General features: G+C 35.6%; 1 protein-coding gene and 1 long non-coding RNA gene across 2 annotated transcripts in view; both read left to right on the forward strand.

Moving 5' to 3' along the window:
* The window catches only part of LOC117993104 (ankyrin-3-like), a 183123-nt gene that overhangs the window by 42994 nt on the left and 115902 nt on the right, over positions 1-24227 (forward strand). The gene's annotated exons all lie outside the window — the stretch shown is intronic.
* Positions 8320-8939, forward strand: LOC138403972 (uncharacterized). The gene is made up of 2 exons (XR_011238087.1): positions 8320-8559; positions 8800-8939. It is a non-coding gene; the product is annotated as an uncharacterized lncRNA (long non-coding RNA).

Below are 24227 nucleotides of genomic sequence, written 5' to 3' on the forward strand. Positions count from 1 at the left end.
TTGTTTGAAGATTCCGGCATTTATACAAAAAAGGTTAGATTTCATCCCATTACAAAGTTTCCTACAAATAAATTTCGTTTGAACTGTTACACTGTTGTCTCTAATTTTGCCTACTTTGTTGTTGTTTGTATTGCGTATAGTATTGCCTATGTTACTTGTTTTAAAATATATATTCAAACTAGCTTATTCCCGCGACTTCGCCCGTGTGGTAGTCCACGCAAATTTCTAACTCCTATTTTACCCCCTTAGGGGTTGAATTTTCAAAAATCCTCTCTTAGCGGAGGTCCACATCATAATAGCTATCTGCATGATAAATTTCAGCCCGATCGGTCCAGTAGTTTAAGCAGTGCGTTCATAGATCAGTCAGTCAGTCACCTTTTCATTTTATATATTTAGATTATTTTAGTTCCATTTTAATTAAGTTCTTTTCGGTTTCGTTGTAAACCCACATGTTAATCAATGTTTTAAAACAAGAATAATTAAAATGGATGCCTTTCAGCTCCGAGCTCGTGTCTCGTAAATTATTAAAATACTGATTTTATAATATTCTCTTGCTTCATTATCAAAGTGAATTTTTTACCATCATTTTAATTAAGTAAGTATGATTAAAATTTCTTTACGCTTAACCCCGACTACCACGTAGTCAAGGGTTTCAGAAAAAGGTATTGCTTTTGAACTTTATTTATATCCATTTCGCTACTTCTTTGCATCTCAGTAATGGACATTCATATTAATTACTAGCTGATGCTCGCGACTCCGTACGCGTGGATTTAGGTTTTTAAGAATCCTGTGGGAACTCTTCAATTTTCCGGGATAAAAAGTAGCCTATGTCCTTCCCCGGGATGTAAGCTATCTCTGTACCAAATTTCGTCAAAATCGGTTGAACGGTTGAGCCGTGAAAAGCTAGCAGACAGACAGACAGACACACTTACACATTTATAATATTAGTATGGATTATTTATCTTTACGAAATGAGTGTATCTTACTATTTTTATGTGGACTGGAGTAAAATCAATGGAATAAAAAGTATTTCAGAAACATTTAACTTTAATTTGAAACTTTTTAGGGTTTCGTACCTCAAAAGGAAAAAAAACGAACTCTTATAAGATTACTTTGTTGTCTGTCTGTCCGTCTGTCTGGCGTGTCTGTCAAGAAAACCTATAGGGTTACTTCTCATTGACCTAGAATCATGAAATTTTGCAGATAGGTAGGTAGGTAGCACAAGTAAAGGAATAAATCCGAATATCGTGAATTTGTGGTTACATCACAATAAAAAATTAAAATGTGTTCAAGAAAAATTAATTTACTAAATCCCATAATATATGCTGCAATGTCTTGTACGATGGTACGGAACCCTTCATGTGCGAGTCCGACTCGCACTTAACCGGGTTTTTAATTCTGATACAGTTAGCTCTTGACTGCGATCTCAATTCTCATCTAGTGTTAGGTGATGATGCAGTCTAATATGAAAGCGGGCTAACTTGGCAGGGGTATGGCAGTTTCAGTAAACCCATACCGATGGGTATAGGTTAAATCATCATCATCATCATGACCAACCCATAGCCGGCTCACTACAGAGTACGGGTCTCTTCTCAGTATGAGAAGGAGGGGTAAGGAATGGGTTGAATAAAGATTTGGAATAGGTATACCTATTTTCACGGCTCAGTTTGCGTTTACTTTAATCAAACAATCCGAGTCTAATGGATTACGAAATGTAAACAAACCTCTCCGTGACAATATACAGATTTCCATTATTAAGTTAAACTTGTTGTTTACTTAAAATTTAACTAGCACTTTGTAGAGAGAGAGCCAGCAGCGCGTGCCAGACTTTCGTTATTTTATAAAAGCTGAAAGTTTCCCTGCGTATTGTCCCCAACACAGCGAGGAACGATCTGCAACTATGAAATTTGGATCATGATAGCTTTGGGAGATAACAGGTAATAAAGGTGTAAAAGATCAATGTCAAAGTATAAAGTGTAATTTATTTATATTTTCTTCGGAATAGTATTAGAAATCACGTAATGCATTGCCAGACCATTAGTGTCGTTGGAACCCTCTGCCACCCTTCAAGTATAAATTGTTAAAGTTTAAGGGTGTCTAGCAGCCATGATACTGTCTGGCACTGTACAACGTGATTTCTAATATTATTCCGAAGAAAATAAAAAATAAATAGATTTTTCACACTTTTATTACCTGTTATCTCCCAAAGCCACCATGATCTAAAGTTCATAGTCGCTGATCGTTCCTCCCTGTGTTGGGGACAATAGTCAATACGTAGAGAAACTTTCAGCTTTTATAAAATAATGAAGGTCTAGCACGCGCTGGCTCTTAGTCCATTGCCTTTGCCGTGGGCAGCCAGGTCGACACACCGAACATGGTCGTGAGTCAGCTAACCGGCCTTACCATGTCTAGCTGTAATGGGTCAATTTATGTCTGCTTCACTTGGAAATATGATTTGCCTTAATACAATGTGAACATATCTGATGCTATTTCGAGCCCTATTATATTATTGTTGTTAGCTTGTTTTTTACAGTCTGACTCGTCTGTGCATTAGATCATCTTCTCAATGGATGTCTGGACTCTGGTTTCAGTTTAAACTTGATTATATTTCAGTCTAGCTGTCTAGCTTTCCAATTAAGTAGCTTTATTCTTTAGACTTGAAACTGAGCAAGTTTTATAAACTTTTGAATCTAAAAGAAAGGTTAATACTTTCATCTTCTGCATCGTCATTTTCCATGGGACGAAATTGTAGACAAGCGAAAAAATACTGAGGTGTTTTTGGCTAAAACTGACGGCGACTGATCATATTGATTAATAAATAGTCATGATTTAACCACAGCCAGAATGTAGATCACATATCTAGGTAATTCATGCAAATCAGACAAATAGGTTTGCATTATAATATCAACCGGATTTGTTGAATTCATGCAAATTCATACTTATAACAGGTTTTATAACTTACGTTTAAAAATGCTTCACAATGCTCGCAACTTCACACGCTTTTTAGGGTTCCGTACCTTAAAAGGAAAAAAGGAACCCTTATAGGATAACTTCATTGTCTGTCTGTCCGTCTGTCGTGACTCGTGTCTGTCAAGAAAACCTATAGGGTACTTCCCGTGGACCTAGAATCATGAAATGTGGTAGGTAGGTAGGTCTCATAGCATAAATAAAGGAAAAATCTGAAAACCGTGAATTTGGTTACATCAAAAAAAAAATGAACAAATAATTGGTATTTTCAATTTTCAAAGTAAGATAACTATACCAAGTGGGGTATCATATGAAAGGGCTTTACCTGTACATTCTAAAACTTTTTATTTATTCATATATGCATAATAGTTTTTGATAAATCGTTCAAAATGTCGAAAAAATACTCGAGTACCTACGGAACCGGCCTCGGGGCGCGAGTATGACTCGCACTTGGTCGGTTTTTGCTTATGCAATTCTATTCAATGCTTAATTATCGCTAACCACCGGTTGCAGACAATTGAAATTAACACTAAACGATACCTTTATTTTTGCACTCACGAGATTTTGTCTTTATATCAGTATACTAGCTGATGCCCGCGACTTTGTACGCGTGGATCTAGGTTTTTCAAAAATCCCGTGGGAACTTATTGATTTCCCGGGATAAAAAGTAGCCTATGTCACTCTACAGCAAAAAATCACGTCGATCCGTTGGTCCCGTTTATCCTTTTTCCTTTTATTAATTAATAACTATAAAAGGAAAAGGTGACTGACTGACTGACTGACTGACTGACTGACTGATCTGTCAACGCACAGCTCAAACTACTGGACGGATTGGGCTGAAATTTGGCATGCAGATAGCTATTATGACGTAGGCGTCCGCTAAGAAAAGATTTTTGAAAATTCAACTCCTAAGGGGGTGAAATAGGGGTTTGAAATTTATGTAGTCCACGCGGACTAAGTCGCGAGCATAAGCTAGTTAATAACTATATTTCATATGACCGATGTTCAGTTTGCTTCACTAATCGCTAAAATGTCATGAACCCTAACCCGTTCACCGGAACTCGGGCATCAGCGTCTTCAATAAATCATTTGGAGATTTTCGCGTTGGTGTATGACGTAGGCGGGCTGGTCGAGAGGGAACCGGTCCCGGATATCTACTCGTGTGCCCGGATCGCACGTCTCCGTACGATGTCCTGTTCACTTTAAGTAAGATTTAAGTCGTAAAGATTTTCCAGTCAACAGTTTGCCATATTATAAGCAATTCATACTTTGAAATGAGCTTCGACTTGGGATGCGTAACATCTAAATGTCTCGAATTCTGACTTTTGGTATCGTGTGCCTTATTCAATAAATAAAATTACAGTAATCCTTTTGCATATTATCTTGATCATAATATGTTCCTTGGAAGGCCAAATTTATTTATTTTTATTTTTATTTATTTTTATTATTCATGTACCAAAAATTGTAGTTACAAAGTAATAATAATTTAGAACTGGGCTGACATTTGATTTGTAATGTAATAAGTAATCTATTGAACTTTCGTCAGAAATCCGTGATCCTTTTGAAGTTGATGTAAAACAATGTGAAGATATTCAACGGAATTGAGAACTGTATCTACACAAGAATTTGTTGTTTGCAAATTATTTATTGTATAGCGAACGAGTTTAAATAAAAGCATAGTACTAACGCATTTGACTTCCTATGGCTTCCTTGTCTTCGATTTCACGCACTGTGAATGCATATATCTGGTTTGGTCAATTTAACTAAGAATGTAATAAGATTGTGATATTGGAAATAGTTACTTATATATTTTGGCGAATTAAGTACAACTTATACTTTTATATAGAGACCAGCTTATCTCGCGATTAATTCGCGTCGATTACACAAATTTCAAACTCCTATATTACCCCCGGGTTGAATTTTCAAAAATCCAAAAATTTACAAAAAAAAGCGGATGCTTACGTCATAATAGACATCTGCATGTCAAATTTCAGCCTAACCCGTCCAATAGTTTGAGCTGTGCGTTTATAGATCAGTCAGTCAGTCAGATAGATATAGAGTGTTTAGAAGAGTTGTACCTACATAGTTAGTAGTGGAGATTTAAAAGAGGTGATGTAGTAGAATAATAAAAAGACACTCAATATTAAAAACCTGGTTAAAATCATAAACACAAAGAATATGATATAGATAATATAAAAGAATGATCAACCTATAAGACTAATAAATAAAAACATTTAAATTTGTTATGACTATCACACTATTTTACAAAGCGCGTTTCTTGTGGATTTTGCCATCAACGACTGATCAATAAAAGGTCATGCTGTATCGACGTAAGTAGGTGGACGGTGTATGTATAAAGGACCGGTTCTGGATTGCCATGTCCATCCGATGCATGTCCTATTTGCTTTTAATAACGGACCAAGAAATAAGATTAAGCGATACGATAGATATACTTATGAGAAAATGAGACTCTAAATCGAAGAAGACTCAAACTCAAAGGACAATAATCTTACAAAAAAAAAGAATTTGCTACAGTTCCATTCGTAAGACTTTGTTTTCTCCTAGATTAAAAGTTAATAGAGGTAGCGGAGTAAGTTTGGAAAATTGGGATTTATAGTTTTATCAAAAAATTCACATCAGCAAACTTGCTCATAAAATAGGTGAGGAAAATTCAGCAATGTCTAGAATTATTGGATTGGAATACAAAGTTAAAACCTTATTGCCTTGCTCTACTTTTTTGAAGGAAAGAAGGAATGGTGGACAAACTTTAAAACAACATAAAAGTTGATAATCATTTCAGTCAGTCTGATTCTTACGAATATTTTTGAAAGGTCATTTAGATATTATTTCATAGACACGTGATAACATTTTATAATCCGTAAAAAATTACACCTCACGCGCCATTTTAACTCTATGGGTCAACTGTCATGTCAAAAGTACGATTCACCTATAAAGGTGAACCGTACTTTAGACATGACAGTCCTTATTATAAAATAAGGACTAAAATCGTACTTTTAACCTAAAAATTTGATACAATAAATTAAAATGGCGTGTGAGGAGTTAAATTTTACGCGTTATATTAGGAAATGTGATATTTAGTATAGAAGGTTGTCACTTGTACCACGACAACTCATCCCATTCGGAACGCCTCTGTTTTTGAGATTAAGGATATACGCGCAGGCACGCGTCATTTTTTGTACCAGTTCGTTGCTCTTTTGCTTTACACTCCAGCCGTTGATTATTCCCGCTCTCATGGTACTCGTATTCACACACGACAAAATATTCGCCATGACTGCAGTCTGCACCCGTTTACGAAAATACGAAAGAATATCGCGCTTTTGTGATCCCTGCTTTCTGCTTTGCGTCAAGACAGACAGACAACAAAGTGATCCTATAAGGGCTCCGTTTTTCCTTTTGAGGTATGGAACCCTAAAAAGGAATACACATCAGTATTGATTCTAAATGACTTTCATATATAATTCATAATATATTTTTAGACCAGATATTTTTGCACCCAGATGTCTAAAACATTGGCAGTAGCAAATGTTGAGTATAAAAGCTCTTTTTGAGGACAAGGGCCGCGTTGCTTTTTTCCACTATTGATATTTTTCCCTGATCCAATTAGGCGGAGCTTTTAAAAGTCTAAAGCCTACTCATATTGCTCTAAAGTCTAAAGTCTAACGCAAGGGTGGGTCGAAATAGCTTTTAAGGGGAACAAAAAAAAGAATGCATCCCGGGGCCCTTTGGTACATCAACATGGGGCCCTTTTAACCAGTCGCCGAAACAATGGAATGTAAACTGAGTTCGGTTGAGATGAAACGAATGCGAGAGAGAGCAAAGTGATTATAATACCTACGTTATTAATGTTGGATATTGAAAAATTAGTGCATTAATCAATCGTTGTATATTGTATCAATGTAACTATTGATATAATTAATTATCCTAAAATAGTTATTGATATTTTAATGTAGATAACGGGTACATGCTACGATTAATTTGATGTTTTTATTTGTCGATATTGGACGTGCAATAAAAATATGTCGTTAAACCACGAAATAAGCTTAAAATCATATGGTTATTGTGTCTATCAGACAATTCAGACATCCTATAAAAACCATGTACATTTTTTGACTATGATTTTTTTTTGACGCGACAGAGATGTCGAGATGGTATGAGGCGGGAGGATGCCTCGCACACCCGCACGTCACCCGCGCTATCCCGCACCGGATTAGCGCGAGGGTGTGCTCCCGGACCCCGATTACCGTCCATCCATTGACCTGTCGCGGACTAAACCTATTCAATATTCATGTGTTCATACTTTAAAATGACTGCAGACTATGGAATAAATTCATCTTAATTCCGCGTAGCTTCTTCGGTCGTGAAATTCTTCATTCCATAGTTTCTCTCAATAATATCCGCGGTCCCTCGTCTTATTTATCCAGATAATATTTTATGAAAGATAAATTAATCATAAGCACTGTCATCATCATTTCAACTGTGTTATTAGACTGTGTTGCATTCCTTACGTCTTCTGTTGATAATTTGTTATTCCTTAGTCTCCAGTCTTTAGTAAAGTCTCACCCTTAAGTATCCTAACATGATATCAACACCAATAATATTGCTCAGGTACAGGTTTATAAAATAAACTCGCAAAACATCCGCATTTAAAGGTTTATAAAATGGGAACACTTAGAGGACAGTTGGTCACTGACTCTGATCGTAAAAAGTGGATTCCGCTAAAGTAGCTGGGTTTAAAAGGCAGACCACGAACTGGGCTATGATTCTAGAAAAAACTAAAAACATGTCTACCATATCAAATAAGTCGCGATAGACTTATCTTGAGTCAATTTGTCAAAGCCCGGATAGGTAGCGAGGACTCCTGAGCCTTTGAGACTTCTATTATAGTAAAATCCAACATTAGAAACTTTAATTGTACGTTAAATTAAACCTTTATTTTATTCAATTGTTTTTGTCTTGTACTCACGAATAATTCTCACAATTTACAGTATTCGTAAACCTAAGAAGCTTTCCTAAAAACCATTAATTATCTGTAAGTTATTCGTTCATATCATTAATCTTTATTTAATTTCTCTTTAGCCCAGTCTTCTTTTCATACCAACCGTAAACTTGATACGCATAACAATAGCCTTCACAAAAATATAAGGAGAAAAGCTTACATAATGTTCTCTATCTTCGTGGCTAATTATTTGATAAACGATAAAAGGTCGATTCCATGAGTAGGTCGTTGATCGTTCGTTCGTGTTGTACCTAAACAATAGTAAAAAGTTCTAATTCTACTAATATAAACTGGCTTCAATGTTAAGAAGTTAAGCATGACGTGTTAAGCAATGATATTAGAAGAAAATAGGTAGATACGTTATACGCGGACCGCAAGTGGCACGTTAAAACTAAGCTAATTAGCAAACCTGAGCTCAGTCGCCCGCTGGCGTCGCGCTATCGATGACGTCGTTGATAGTAATGTGTATTTTGTTTTCGTCTCCCAAAACAACCGAAAATGCCGTCGTGTGTGATGAGATTCCGCACAAACTACACAAGCAAGGTTTCCAAAAGTCAAGGAATCACATTTCATTCGTAAGTAAAACTATTTCTTTTATATAATTCGTATTTTTCACTTATTTAACAATAACAAACTCGTGCACGTTCGTGTAAAATGCAACTCATTGCAATTTGTACCTTATGTCACATGCCATAAGTACGTATCAAGTTATCGTTGTACGTATTTTAAAGTTTCCGATCAAAGAATATAAAATAAACAGATAGGTCTCTTCTGAGTATTGACAATTCAAATAGTGTGCATATTTCCTGTTTTAGGGAAGGATAAATTAACTATGGTCTAACATCTTTTTACGGTCCACTGCTGGGTCTCTTCATACAATGAGGGAATTTTGGCTATGGGTATGTAGATTGTGTAATAGTAAATATTTTCAAAAATAAAAAATATTTTCATTTCACATTTTATTCCTTTACCTACCTTCCCGCGGCTTCGTCCGCGTAAAATTTAGTAATTTTATTTCGACTTCTTTTCCATGTATGGGAGCCCCCTTTATTTAATTTAATTTAATTTTTATTATTTTTATTATAGCGGCAATAGAAATACATTCTGTGAAAATTTCAACTGTCTACCTATTACGGCTTACGAGATACAGCCCGCTGACAGATGGACGTACAGACAGCGGAGGCTTAGTAATAGGGTCCCGTTGGCACCCCTTGGGCACGGAACCCTAAAAACGAGCGGAACCGCGGGAAAAAGCTAGTTCGTAATATATTAAATACCACAGTATAAGGTTTTTATTTTACTATACAACTACAGTGTAGGCATAAATCGGCATTAGCCGAAAAGACTTTACTGTTTTTTTTTCTTTGGAGTTTCTAGTTTACCGTCTCGTCCCGTCTCTTTTACGCTCGCATTATTAGGCATATATCCGTCCTTCTTCCACTCTTCTGTGCAGGACGAGGTAGTGCAAAATATAACCGTCTCTTTTTCGTGCGCAACTGAAGCTGAGGTTATCAGTTCACCGTCCTTTACTCTCTGTTGTGTGAGGTTAAAATACTATCTATGCGTTTATGTGTGTTGAGTCTTTCGGCGCTGACGCAGCGTGCCATTAATAAACATCGAATTTGATATAAGTAACCTATCTACCTATTTTTCTTCTAATATCATTGGTGTTAAGCATCAAACGAATTACGTTGCATTACAAATGTAGGTAACACTGGATTATCCAACTAAATATCTACTTATGTTAAATGAAATTAATTTCAGATATAAACTAATTTTAAAATAGCTTTTGTATTACAAAACCGTACAAGCTTTTGCTGTTTTTAGGGTTCCGTACCTCAAAAGGAAAAACGGAACTCTTATAGGATCACTTTGTTGTCTGTCTGTCTGTCTGTCTGTCAAGAAACCTACAGGGTACTTCCCGTTGACCTAGAATCATGAAATTTGGCAGGTAGGTAGATCTTATAGCTGACATTTGGAGAAAAATCTGAAAACCGTAAATTTAGGGTTAGATCACACAAAAAAAATTAAATTGTGGTCATGAACTAATAATTAGTATTTTCAACTTTCGAAGTGAGTGACTATATCAAGTGGGGCATCATATGAAAGGTCTTCACCTGTACATTCTTAAACAGATTTTTATTTATTTTTATGCATCATAGTTTTTGAATTATCGTGCAAAATGTCGAAAAAATACGACTGTATTACGGAACCATCATTGCGCGAGCCTGACTCGCACTTGGCCGGTTTTTTTTATTGGACAAGTTATTGTTACAAGTTTGTATGATTATGTATGACGTAAGAATAAGTTTTATGTGTCAAAACATTGTGAATCACCACCAAAAATAAATTTATAAAAACTTTGAAGCCAATTAATTGCCCAGTGATTCTTCACAAAGATCAAATTAAAGGAGCTACTTACGCCTACGGTCACTGTCAAGGTTTATTTACGTAATGAACAGCCTTGATGATCATACATAACACCACTATAAGTACGTGTTAGTTCTAACGCACACTGGTGACTTTTTAGAATTGGTAATCCTCTCACCTCACCTTTATAATTATGACGATTCAAAAGCACTTTAAACTATTTGACGATTCAAAAGCACTTGTAAAAGTTTACTTGAATAAAAATATATTCTATTCTATTCGATCAATCAATGACCGCTGGCTGTGTAGGACGCAGTGATTGGTAAAGGTCATCGTTTTCGAAATGGAAAGCTTTATATTAAGTTCACTACACTCTGGTTCAAAATCATCTATTGTAGTGTAGGCCAACCAACCAACTTGTAAATAAATAGATAGAGTTTTTTAATTAATTGATTTCTCTTACTAAATACGAATCTAACCCGTAGCTTTGCTTTTCTATCCATAATTAGAGATATAGGGTCTGCCAGCATTTTTTATGAGTTTATGAAAAATTCTCTAATTTAACCATTATACCTATAGATACTTTAGTTTCCATTTTTATTATTTTTAGAATTTTCAAATACTCTTTAATTGTTCCATTTAGTTCCATTCGTTCCATTGTTAAAAGTTCCATCATTATACTCTATCTGCCTAAACAGATGGATTGAAATTCTATCGTCGCTCGGCGTTAAACTGACGAGTGTGTAGTTCAGCATTACAATCATGCGATGGCAATGTGTCATTAACTCATTAAAGATCATTATCCAGCAGGCAGGTAATCGCTTAGTACGTACATGGTACGTGTTATAAAAAGGATGTTACCTATCTTCATTTGGTTTGCATGTTACGAGTATGATTGATTTACTGTAGTGCGTATCTTTATGTTTATCCGAACATGCAGTCAACGATATCTAGTCCTTTTTTGCTCTTATTAATTCGTTTATGATGAAGCATATCTGCCTGGTCAAATTACAGGATTCTAAACGAAACTATCTTTCTCATCTCTTTAAAAAAAAATCTAGAACGCAATATTTTTTCCTTAAATAAGGAAGCGAGAATACTTTGGCACTTTTTACTTACCTTGTTTTATGAGTACTGACAAGAACATTGTAGATATGAGACTATTTATCACTATCAAACCGTAGTGAATTAAGTAGCCCAAAATTTCTCAACAGTCAAATCACTAAAGTCTAGCGATGTGCGTACATCACTTAAATCCCGTGAATCGTTTAGAAAAATGGGAAGTACAGTAATATTGAACAGTGATATTTTATGGTCTTTAATTTGCTGATACGCTAATGATGCATCATTTATCTTTTAGCTTTCGATTTATAGTGCATGTGCTTTAATGTAATCAATGACAATTATTTATACCCCCACTATAACCATCAGAACTATGTAGGTACGTATATTTTCATCAATATACGTTACACGGTTTCTTGGGGATTTCTATCGAGAAATGCAGGCTGCCTCGCAATGTTTTCCTTTAGTAGTGAAGTACGTGAAGTACGTGAACAGAATTGCAAGTATCAATTTTACAATAATTTAAATTAAGTACGCAAGAGACTGAGCTTAAATTCTGTAATTCAAATGGCAACTTGTTAAAATAAAGGGTATTATTCTACAAACCCAGTTCATGTTCAAGCATAATTCAAACTGTGATTTCAACAATATTATTCATCAAACCGACCGCGCGTGCTTTCCTTCGAAATGTCAGTATCAAACGGTCTATTTTCATTCGTTACTTTACCACTACCATCTATTTCATCCACAGCTGTTCTATATTCATAACACTTTTATGAATTAATGCTGCGTGCGGCTTAACCCTTTCAAGAGCTTAGATCTATTTCTGAACCCGAAGCACAGACATTAATAACGATTTATTAATCATCATCTGTAACGCATTCCGGTGGGGTAATTGCTTCTTTAAATTTCATGGATATCTATATTTTTAATATGGAATTTCTAAATCTGTTTAAAATAATAATTTACAAGTCTGTTATCATGTTTCATGTTGAAGCATAATTCAAACTATGGTTTCAACAACTGTGAATTCATCAAACCGACCGCGCGTGCTTTCCTTCGAAATGTCAGTATCAAACGATCTAATTTCATTCGATACTTTAGCACTACCATCTATTTAATCCACAGCTGTTCTATATTCATAACACTTTTATGAATTAATGCTGCGTGCGGCTTAACCCTTTCAAGGGCTTAGATCTATTTCCGAACCCGAAGCACAGACATTAATAACGATTTATTAATCATTATCTGTAACGCATTCCGGTGGGGGTAATTGCTTCTTTGAATTTAATGGATATCTACATTTTAATATGGAATTTTTTAATCTGTTTAATGTACATGACTGTCTTATTTTTCATAGTTTGTGTCTTTAAAAAAATACCAGTCTATACTTCTCATTTTCATGTGTTAATCACATTTTATCAACGACGACGGTTTCTGAGTTATACGTTCCGTTGTTAAAACTGACCAATCGAAGACAAAATATGTTACCTTATTTGAAATACGTTACATCCCACTTAGCCGTAAGCCTTATAAGCTGTACCTATGTACCTTATTTTGTAAAACAAATAGAGTTCATTTCTTTCTTTCTTTCCGTCAAATAAGAGTGTAGTTACTAAATTGATCGTCGCGATTAACTAGTTAAGTGTGTCTAGAAGGTCTAGATATACAATCAATCGTAGATACAGATAATATAATGTCGAACGCGGAATGCAGAATTATGAACTAAGAACTGTAGATCCCTGGTAATGAGTTGATCCTAAAAGAAAGCAAAAATCAAATCATACTTATTGAAGATGATAACTTGTTTTATTCACATTTCAATAGCCAATAATGAACTAATTTCAAATTTCAGTGAAGTAAGATGATGGTCACAACGTAAGCTATGAGCTTAGCCTTTATTAATTGAACATTGATTGGATTACATCTAAGATATACAATCTCTAATCCGGTCAGCTTCCTGACCTTCACGAGTTAGCGTCTTAAAGTTAAGATCTCAGCGCAGGTCTTTGTGAGTGCTGTCGTGCGTAAAATTAATTAGATAATAATTAATTTTCTTAATTTGAATGTCTGAAGAGAAAATCCTAAATTAAGCAAATAGAAACTTATTAGGACTTCAACGGCTCTTTCTGTGAGCATTCAGGTGATTAAATTAACTGATTATAGTATTATCTGTTATTATGTAAATTAAAGAATGCTTTTTTGTATCAGTAGGTACCCATATTATAAATGCAAAAGTGTGTTTTTTTTTTGTTGGTTTATTGATTTGTTGGATTGCTGAAAGCCTGGACATTTTCATCTTGCCTAAAACAATCCTTGAAATGAAACTCCCATTAATTTCTTTAGGTTATTGCAATGTCTATGTATTCAAAAGTATTTTGTTTCCAAATAAACTATTAATAGACTTAAATCTAAAAAAAAAACATTAAATTAAAACTAAAATAAATTAATTAATTTCTTTCATACTCATTCTATCATAATCATTCGTATATTTTTCCTAGCAAATTATGAGTAACATTTGAAATATTGTACGCTCACAGGATACTTAGTGAGTATTGTGACGGCAGCTTGACCTAGTTACCTTTGGTCACCAATTATTTTCATGCGCCTCCAAATAGGATGAATTTTTAAACAGTGTTTTGAGGGTAAAGTTGTTATACTTCACAATTTCGTTGTAACCCTAGTGGCTGTATATCTTTGTCCAATTTTGTAACCGAATCAATGGTTTTAATTATGTTATTTGCAAATCTAAAATAAACTGACAGATTTAAAAGTGCCGAGGGCTATCACTTTACGCAAGGAAAAATTAAACATACGCACTTTTGGACTCGAGAATATCCTAATTTTGCCGCGTATTTTTGCAGTCGTACGTCTTGTTTTAATGAAATAAGACAGACCAAAGAAGAAATAAGTAATGGCTGAAGTAATGAAGGAAAAGAAATTGAAGAAAATAAAATGCCTAAGGAAATAAGAAGAACATTAAGGCATTATAATGAAATGGCAGATATTAATCCATCCAACTTTGAGTCCGCCATTTGAATACATTTTCTTTGTATAAATAAACTATGAAGAAAATTACACCGATAAGAGCTTAGTTCTTGGGTTGATGATGATGACCGTCTAGAATTAATATCATCATCATCATCATCATCATCAGGATCAACCCATTGCCGCCCACTATTGAGCACGGGTCTCCTCTCAGAGTGAGAAGGGTTTTGGCCATAGTCTGCCTCGCTGGCCCAATGCGGATTGTCAGACTTCACACACCTTTGAGAATATGGAGAACTCACAGGCATGCAAGTTTCCTCACGATGTTTTCCTTCGCCGTTAAAGAAAGTAATATTTAATTGTTTCAAAATGCACATAACTCTAAAAAGTTAGAGGTGCGTGCCCGGAATCGAGCCCCCGAACTCCCGAAAACAAGGTCTTAACTACTAGGCTAGTGCTTTTTATCAATAACTTTGATAAAAGAAGAAAAGTATTAGTTTTACCCTGACTAGTATTTAAAAATGTTAATAAAAGTGTCTAATATTCCCCGTTCAGCTAGCAGGCAGCGTGGCCTGCTCGACCTAATTATGCGCTTTCATTCAGACCAGTTAGGGCTAGTCTATGGTTAAGGTAAAATAGCAACATTCAAGTTGTCACTGTTAGAAATAGAAATAGAAATACTGTTTATTTGCTAGAATGTGGTACAATTTGGTCTTAAATCTGTTAGTTTTAGATATATGGTTGTTGTTAAAGACAATAGTCTTAGAATTGCGGGGGCAATATAGAAACTCCGCTCTCAATATTCGGACTTCCATTGTGAGTTTTACCTTCCAAATCGAAGCGAATCCTTCGAAATTACCCTCAACTTAGGCATTCAAAATTGCGTAGTTTGAATAAGTATATCATGTCGCCTATAAAAGAAGAAAGTATTTGTTTTACCATGACTATTATTCAAAAATGTTAATTGAAGTGTCCAATATTCCCCGTTCAGCTAGCAGGCAGCGTGACCTGCTCGACCTAATTATGCGCTTTCATTCAGACCACTTAGGACTGGTCTATAGTTAAGTTAAAATAGCAATATTTATAATTATAATTTTTATAATTTTTTATAATTTTTTTTTAATGAATAAATTTATTAAAAAAAAATAAAAAAAATAGTCAAGTTATCACTGTTAGTTTCTGATGCAGTCGTTGTAGGTCTATAGTAGTTCTATCATCATTATCATCATTAACTCATCGCCGACTCACTACTGAGAACGGTTCTCCTCTCAGAATGAGAAGGGCTTGGTCAAGTTGGCAGACTTCACCCACCATTGAATACATTATGAAGAACTCTCAGGCATATAAGTTTCCTCACCATGTTTTCTTTAACCGTTAAAGCAAGTGTTAAAGCAACTCCGAAAAGTTAGAGTTGCGATTGATCCCCGGACCCCCCGAATCTATGAGGCCGACGTCTTAATCAATAGGCTACTACCACTTTTTAATTCTATAGTCTGATTGCTGGGATATCCAATATAGAAACTCCGGCCTTGTGTCTGAGTTTTGCTTTCAAAATCGAAGCGATATCCTTCGAAATTTAGCCTCAACCTGGGCATTCAACTTTGCGTAGTTTGAATAAGTATACCATGTTAATTTCATCGATGTGCAGAAACTCCAAAATTGAGAGAGACAAAGGTTTTTTTTTTTTAGTTTAATATACTTTATTGTACACCAAAAAATAAAATAAAAAAGACACAAAAAGAAACATGTAAAAGAAGAACATACAATCAGCGGCCTTATCGCTGTGAAGCGATCTCTACCAGGCAACTAGGTTGAAGAGGATTTAAGGGCTAGTGAAAACTGGGTTTAAGGTGTACGTAAGTTGTTAGGGAACATAAAGATAATAATTATAATATAAGTAAAAATGTATATTAATAGGCACAGAAATGCCTTAATAATAATATATAGATAAAGATATACACAGGTACATATATAATACATAATATATATACATATATTAATATATAATATAGTGATAGATGAATAATAAATATACAACAATAATATTATGAGTAATATTGATGTTTTAATTGTAGGATAATATATTTAATAATGTGTAATTACATAGAAGGGTTCTGACAGTTTAGATAGTGTTTATATACACGAGTCTTGAAAACGTTAAGAGACGGAGCTTGTCGTACCTGCTGAGGAAGGGCGTTCCATAGCCTGATTGCTGTCACAGTAAAGGAATCTGAATATAGCGCCGAGTTGTGTTTCGGGTAAGCAAGAATATCTATATTTGAGGATCGCTGAACGCGACCTAAGGAGCCAAAGGGTTTAAAACGTTCTTTCAGGTATATAGGAGAGCATGGGTCATTGAGAATGCCATAGAGACAGGCAAGAACGTGCGCATTCCGGCGATACCGAATATTGAGCCACCCTAGTTCGGAACGGAATTTTGAGATGTGATCGAACTTACGCAAACCAAATATATACCGAATGCATAGATTGAGTAGACGATCGAGTTTGTTCAGTAGCTCTTCTGTAAGGTCAGTGTAGCAAATGTCCGCATAATCTATAAGGGGGAGCAACAGAGAGTTAACAAGCACAAGTTTTGCCTTTGGGGGCAACATATTCTGCATCCGTTTAAGTGCGTGCATAGAAGCAAAAACCTTCCGACTAATTTCCCCAACGTGAAAAGACCAGGAGAGACCTTGCGAGATATAAAGCCCTAAGTTTTTGACCTGAGTGGTGTATGGTAGATTTAAGTTGTTAAAGATGACAGGAGGAAGTGAATTTAAGTCCAGTTTTGAAACTTGCCTAGGTCTACCAATTAACATAACCTGTGTTTTAGAGGGATTCACGAGGAGACCATGGTTTTCGGTCCAGATACGGATCGCCTCTAGATCTCTATTGAGTTTCAGAATGGAGTCTAGCGCATTTTCAGCATTGAATGAAATGTACAGCTGTAAGTCATCTGCATACAGGTGATAGGAGCTGAAATTTAAGATGGAGACTAATGTGTTGATGAATACTGAAAAAAGTAAAGGAGAGAGCACTCCGCCTTGGGGAACACCCATACTAGTGTCAGTCCATTCAGATGTAGCCTCCTCAGTACGAATACACTGCTTACGACCCCGAAGATATGAGAGAAACCATTCGCCTACAACCTGAGAGATATTGAAAGAGCGTAGTATTGCTAGTAATATGTCATGATCCACACAGTTGAAGGCATTGCTGAAATCTAAGAGAGTTATTAACGTAACTTGTGATTGATCCATAGCGTATCGGATGTCATCGGTGATTTTTATGAGTGCCGTACATGTACTGTGAGAGGGTCGAAAGCCTGATTGAAGAGAACTTAATAATGAATTATTGTTAAGAAAATTAGAGAATTGATGGTGTACGATACGTTCTAAGATCTTTGAAAGGAAAGGCAGTATTGAAATCGGTCTAAAGTGTGTTACGTCAGTTGGATCGGATTTTTTCGGTATGGGGATAATGTGTCCCTTTTTCCACAACGTTGGAAATACCCCCGAACTCAGGGAAAAGTTTAAAATGTGTGTGATGAAAGGTAAAACAATGTCAAGAACCAGTAAGATCATTTCCCGACCGATTTGGTCACTGCCAACAGCTTTGCTTGTGGCGGATGCAATGAGTTTCTTAACCTCATAGTCAGAGGTGGCTTCAAATTGAAATGAAGAATGGCCAGGCAGTGGTAGGGCAGAAATTTTGCTTATAGTAGATGCTTTTGTAACGGAATCCAACTGAAATGGTGGGGTGCTGAAATGTGTATTTAGTGTGTTAACGTCAAAATCGCTAGCAAGCTGGTTACGTCGCTTACCAAACCCCATAGTTCGCAGCAAATCCCATAATTTTTGGGGAGGACACTCTTCAATAGAGGAGAATGAGTGGCATCGTTTGGCATTCCTAATCGCCTGGTTGCAGCGATTTCTAAAGGTCATAACTAATAAGATTTCATATTATGATTAAAATACTGATTTAGATATGTGTAGTTTTTTTGAAATTAAACATCCAAGTACCTTTACTTTACTCTTTTCTTTTCTCCTCTATTCCTTGTGTTTCTTTCTTTTCCTGATGCCATATCATTTATTTTGTCATTTACTGCCGAGATTGAAGAATGCCTAATAATGTCTATATTTCCTTTCGTCGTAGAGTATGTTCCCGGTATTTTAACTAGTGTAGCGTCTATAATTCCAACCCAACGATTTCCGTTCTAACCACATTTGACAGGCAATTTAATTTGTTGACCTCTACGTCATTTCAGAGTCGGATCAGCTTATTGCGATTGTTGGTGTGCAAACAACTTTAGTGCAAGCGCCGTTGCGACGCCATTTCAATGAAACTTTGCATCACGTTGCATCGCTCCAAACCCGTTTGCTGCCCTAATCGCAAGGACAATCCTTGTACGAATAAATCTGGGCTAGCAACTATATCTAGTTCTTTTAACTACTTCAACGTAGAGACCCCAGTGTCCTGATTCTGTCAAGGTTTCTATAGTTTTTAAATACATTAACTAGATTTTATACGAAGTGTTTTAACTACCTACTTCTTTGATCGTTCAACTATACCCAGCCTGGAGTATACAGATTCTAGCAAATATCAATTCAATTCAATTCAAATTTCTTTATTGCTCGCATGCCAAAAGCATGTTGGAATGCTTTTTTCATTCAAACTAAGATGTTACAGACAATGTATTTTTTAACATTGCAACCAGAAAGTTTGTACGTATTGGCTGTGGTATTGGTTACTAGTTGTTATCGTGTAAACATCGAACGTCGTTAAAAGCAATGTTTATTGAAATGATTCCTAATTTATACCAGAGACTAGCTGCTGCCCGCGACTTTGTCCGCGTGAAATTAGTTTTTTAAAAATCCCGTGAGAGCTCTTTGATTTTCCGGGATAAAAAGTAGCCTATGGCACTCTCCAGGTCTTCATCTACTCATGCAAAAAAACACCTAAATCCGTTGGACCGTTGCGACGTGATTGAAGGACAAACCAACAAATAAACAAACCAACAAACAAATACACTTTCGCATTTATAATAAGGGTACTGATGAGATTGGCAGATTGATTTTTACCCAGGAGCCCTACCGCGGTAGTTTGACAGCTACAGTGTGACGATCGCAATCACCTCCGATTGGTTGACGCTCGCTCACTATTGACTACAATGCATTGTTGCAACAAAAATAGCACAAATTCAGCCAATCAGAACAATTGAGATTGTAATAATGATTGATGCAGGTTTTGGACAATCGACCTACTGGTTTGCAACTTACTTACAATTTGACCATATCACCATAGTTTACCACGCTGGCCAAGTGCGGATAGGCAGACTTCCCTCACCTTTGAGAACATTATGGAGAACTCTCAGGCATGCAGGTTTCCTCACAATGTTTTCCTTCACCGTTAAAGAATGCTTGACCTCCCGAATAGGAGGCGAACGTTTAAAACACTAGGCAATCACGGCAAGGTTAATAGGCAAGAAAAAAGTAGAAAGGTTCATTCGCATCTATAGTTTCTAGGTAGTTATCAATTTTAGACAGGATTGGCGTGATAAGTCGATCAAAAAAGCTATTCGTTAGCATTGAGTGTCGGTTACTTCCGCTTTCCGCTGTTCCACAACTCGATAAAACGAATTATTGATTAGATTCCAATTCGACAACTTTGTACCTACTTGATTGGCCCAATTTCTCCGGCCTTTCTTCAACAATAACTACCTGCCTCATAAAATCAAATCAATGTAGCTCAATTCAAATAGGTAGGGTTTACAAACTTTTCGAATCATCTAAGGTTTGGTCCTAAAAATAATTGAATCGTGTTAAATTAACTGATTTAGACGTTCATTTAAAAAGAAATCCTAATTCTTCTTCCAAGGTTAGCAGTTCAAATTTTGGATTTCACTATCCATATTATACATACGAAAGTGTGTTTATTTGTTTATTGGTTTGTCCTTCATTCGCGTTGCAGCAGAGCAACAGATCTTTGCATAGGTAGTATAGTTAAAGACCTGGCGAGTGACATAGGCTTCTTTTTATCCAGAAATCCTCTGAATTCGTACAAGTTACTCAAGTAAATATCGTAGTCATTAAAGCGAGCTAAGTTAACATTGGACTACTTTATTTAGTTACTGAACTAAATAAGTAAGTACCATTATTTATTCTGTGCTGGAGTCTAGAATACTATGTTATCATAGGTTCCCAAGTAACACAAAAGTGCTGCATATCAACTGATTTACCGTCCACATTGGAAACTTTAGCTGCATAATCGTTCTATATAATAGCTGAATAATAGCTGAATAATAGCATCCTCAGAAGATATAACTCTGATTTGGGCACAAATTATTCAGCAACTAGCTGATTAACTGCCCACAACTGCGTTATATCAGCATTATATAAGCATTATTAAAGGTAACAGCCGCCCCAAGAGCTGAACATTGGCTGATAAAGAGAGTGTATGTTACCCATTATGCAGCTAAAACTACAAACCAGCACCCTTTTTGCGCTTTTATGCAGCTAAAAGAGAAATTGTGAATAAATATTACTCCAATGCTATATATTATTTCGATATTCTGCATGCAGTGTTTACGTACTACACTAAGTGACATATCTATTTTTGAAGTGAAAAGTTAATTCATTTTCGGTAAGTGAAACTTGTATTTGTTTATTAGTGTCTAAAATTTGATAGGGAAAGCAAGTTTATCGTCAAATATCATATACTTTTAGACCAAAATTTTCACGCGCCCTCGAAATATAACTGTTTTCTTGGAAATTGTATTATAAAATGGATTGTAATATTATAAAAATGCCAGCAATTTCTTAGTTACGGAACATTGAATTTGACGATAAGCTTTTTACTTATAAATTATTAAAAATCTTTTCCAAAACCAGTAGATATTTTCGCAGACAAAATAAAAATAAATAGTAAATATCATAAAATATTATAGTTTAGAACATGGAAAATGGTGGACAAGCAATGTGAACCGTTATAATGCTTTAAGAGCTATATTAAGGTGCTAAGGGCATATTAATCAGCAACAAGCTGATACGAGTAGCTCCTGTGTCTAACAAGTCAGCCCTAGATCGATGTATAGCTTGATAGTCGGTAACAAATACGACAAAGCCCTACCCAATGAACAGCTGAATAATCTGTCAAGGATTAACTTTTAGGGGTCCGTGGTGAACTCTTGGACATGAGATAATAAGTCGGTTACCTACTTTTTAGGTACTCGTAGTCTATAAAAGTTATAATTTTATTGCACCTATTAAAAAATCGTGGATAAAATAGATACAACACGTCTGCCGTGCACACTATTTAAGATGCGGGGCCAATTCGTCATTAGTTTATAATACTTATTATAACTTTATTTCACAGGGTAATTCACAACTGGACGCAGCAGCTGGTACAAGTGATTAGCTCGGAGAACATGAACACTCTGATGATCAAGCTTTAATTTTGGATAAACTCAATACAGCCATAGAAAATCAAACAAAAATTGCCCTCCTTGTCGGTACAATTGGATGAAACAAATACCTCAATTACTCAGCACTATGAGCAGCCAGTAAATATTAATCTGCTGCAGCGGAAGAAAGAGAAAGCTCCAATAGAAAAATACCAATAACCAGTTTTTTTGAGTTTTCTATTTTTTTTAGGAGTTTTTAATTACTAATAATAATTAACTTTCAATATTATTGTAGATGAAACTTTTATGTTCTGTTCTATCTATTGTTTATGTAAAAATTAATGGAAATTAAAGCCTGAATATAACCACAAATGCAGTTTATATTTCTTAAATAGCACCTAAATATTACACATAATACGTAACAATAGAACGAAGTACTGATACAATGTAGCAAAGTAGAGACCAAAACTCGTTTTTAGAACTCTCAAAGATTACCATCAATGTTTATTTTTAAAGAAATTGTATCTGGAGCCTCTTTCCAACAAAGCAATATTTTTTCACAGGAATTAATATTACATGATTCCTTAAAAAAATCGAAGAATGCGAATACGCATTCTTCGATTTTTTTAAGGAGATTTCTCTGGGTATTAAAAAAAATACGGAACCCTCGTCTTATAAAATTTGCACTCTTTCATGGCTCACTTAACTTGCGGTTATGGTTCATTGTTTCCCTTTCTCTGATTAAATGCCTACGGGAGTACAATTATTCAGCCCAATTAAGGACAAAGGGTAATAAGTGAATAGTTATATACCAGTTTGCTGTAATTTAGCACCATATAGTTTCACCAAAAGTGATCATGTGACTTAGATAAGTGCAGTTATAGGAGTGCGTATAACAGCTGATTAAAACTGTGAAAGTTCCACTATATGCAGCATAAAGCGTTAATTGAATTCACAGAAGAACTAATAGCATTATAATAACTCACATGTGCTCTGTTAAAATGCAAGCATTTGAAAGATACACTTGTGACCTTTTATTCAGAAAATAGCTGAGTTAGAGTCCACAAATGTACTTTATTATAGCTGACAGTGCTAAAAATTGCTAATAGCTGAATAACATGACCTGTGCACCTGCTAGTAACGCTCGCAGCATTACAGCGGTGCCTTCGTGGTGCTTAATAAAGTCAATATACAGGCGAAAGCGTAATATTAGGCTTTTGCAGTGACGGTGGACTCTAATAACTCTTCATAAACGCTTAAAGTACCGATGTGGACCTCATGTGACATCTTATAATGCAGTTTTGTGTTACTTGGGTTGTCCTTACCAGTTCGTCGCCCCTGGCTTTCATAACATTTATTATTTATTATTATTATTTATTATTTATTATTACACTTATAATTAACATACCACAGCGTAATCCTTTTCTACAGTCTTGCCAATGTTTATCTGTTCTAGTATTTTTTATTTTTTTTTATTCACGTACAAGTTAGCCCTTGACTGCAATCTGACCTGTTGGTAAGTGATGATGCAGTCTAAGATGGTAGTGGGCAAACCTGGAAAGGATATGGCAGTTTTCATTAAACCCATACCCTTGGCCGAATCACTCATACCCCTTTCCTCATGACTCATACCCCTGTCATCTACCGAAACGCTAAACTGAGTTGTTACAGCGGCGTTACAGCTTTGCTTGTAGGTTGGTGACTATAGCCACGGCCGTAGCCTCATACCAGACCCAGAGAAAATTTAAAATTATAAAATTCCAAATTTCCTCTGCCGGAAATCGAACCCGGGACCTACCACTAATAAGACCACAGCTCTAACTACTACTACGCCAGGGACGTCGTCTGTTCAAGTGTCATCTATCGTCTGATAAACTGTTGATAAAACGCGATCGGGGGAAATTGCCTGTCTGTTTCATGTAGTCAGTTTATTTATAACTTGTTTATTAGTTTCGAAACTTCGATGGAATTTATTCATAAGGCTACCTATCTACTAAGTGAACGCTACAAGCTATCATAAATCATTGGGAATAGCGAATATTGGCGTGTAATCACAATTGTTGAAAACTCGAATTAGTAAAATCGGTATCTTTACCGCCTGCGATCTTCTTATTGGCAATGTCTCATTCTTGCCCTTACGCTATTAGTTTTACTACAAGCGCTACATTTGTTTACGTGATTTGTCTTTTTAATTTTACATACCTACTTAAATACATATCGTTATAATAATTCATTATTAGTACTCTCCTACTTAATACGAAATCTTATTGCTTTACTAGCTTATGTTCGCGACTTCGTCCGCGTGGACTACAAAAATTTCAAACCTCTATTTCACCACCTTGGGTTGAATTTTCAAGAATCCATTCTTAGCGGATGGCTGCGTAATAATAGCTATCTGCATGCCAAATTACAGCCCGATTC

Source organism: Maniola hyperantus, chromosome 23 (assembly GCF_902806685.2).
Source record: "Maniola hyperantus chromosome 23, iAphHyp1.2, whole genome shotgun sequence".
NCBI lineage: Eukaryota > Metazoa > Arthropoda > Insecta > Lepidoptera > Nymphalidae > Maniola > Maniola hyperantus.